The sequence below is a fragment of the Tupaia chinensis genome, unplaced genomic scaffold (genome assembly GCF_000334495.1).
Source record: "Tupaia chinensis unplaced genomic scaffold, TupChi_1.0 Scaffold143584_1, whole genome shotgun sequence".
NCBI classification, from domain to species: domain Eukaryota; kingdom Metazoa; phylum Chordata; class Mammalia; order Scandentia; family Tupaiidae; genus Tupaia; species Tupaia belangeri.
In genome coordinates this window covers 6,809,003-6,810,037 of record NW_006203430.1, presented here as the reverse complement: position 1 = coordinate 6,810,037, position 1,035 = coordinate 6,809,003, and the positions used below count along the sequence as shown (strand labels likewise).

At 44.5% G+C, this 1,035-nt stretch overlaps 1 non-coding gene across 1 annotated transcript; it reads right to left on the bottom strand.

The window, feature by feature from the left end:
* Positions 1-295: 295 nt before the first annotated feature.
* LOC114005244 (small nucleolar RNA U13) lies at positions 296-397 on the bottom strand. The gene has a single exon (XR_003547121.1). It is a non-coding gene; the product is annotated as a small nucleolar RNA U13 (small nucleolar RNA).
* Positions 398-1,035: the final 638 nt, after the last annotated feature.

Here is a 1,035-nt window from a genome sequence, read left to right as displayed (position 1 = left end):
CGCGTTGCTTCTCTGACTTCCTCCTGGCACTCTTTCTGCCCTTGAACATTTCTGGATCTTTCAGACCTGTCCATCCTTTTCCAGCCCTTCCTGTCACCAACGAAACTACTTCGTAACATACAGGTGCCAGCAGATGTGCATGAACTTGTGCTGCACTTTCACAGTTAAAAGCACAAATGAGAATGAGAATGTTTAGTTTTTAGTTACTCGCTGTGGATTGGGTTAAAGCATGCATCGTCTTCACTTACAGGCTAGAATGATTTGGTAGGTTCCATTTTTTTTTTCTTCTGTCTTATACCCGGTAGGTCATATCCTGACATTGTACCAAGATTTGAGGGAGGCACATCTCACACAATAGTCTGAAAACCGAATCATCACATATGAGCCACAGAAGGCTGTGTGAGAGGCTCTTTTCTGCTCTGAGATCCCAGTTCCACATGACATCACCATACAGCTATGTCAACACTGAGCTTGCCGTCTGGCGCCCGTGTGTGCAGCAGCCAAAGACACGCACTCACTGAGCATGGTCCCATCAGCTCACACAGGGCTCACTTCTGGAAGTCTCGCTCCTGTAGTAGGTTATACATTCCTCATGGTTAAAGACTAGACTTTCTGTATGTTGTGCACTGTACTCAACACACTACTTAGTATAAACATGCATGTAGTAAATGTGAAGGAAAGAAATAGAATGGCAGGAAATTTACAGCACAGAAGATTTTATTTTTCTGTAAGGAGGACCCAGAATATGATGACAGGAATGGAGAAAAATGTAATAGGGACCAGCAGATGGCATAATGGTTATGTGCTGGACTCCCACATAATCCACTACGGTTCAAGTCCTGGACTCGGTGACTTAAAACTCATGCAGAGCACGTGTGTGTGTGTGTGCCCAAAATCCCGAGAGGAGAATGGAGGAGAAGGGATTTGGCATGGTCATCCCCCTTAGGGGGAGGTGATTTCTCACTTTCTGTTGCTCTCTGTCTCTCCAGCAAGAACGTGTGCCCTATAGCAAAAATCTTTCTTTAAAAAAAAAAA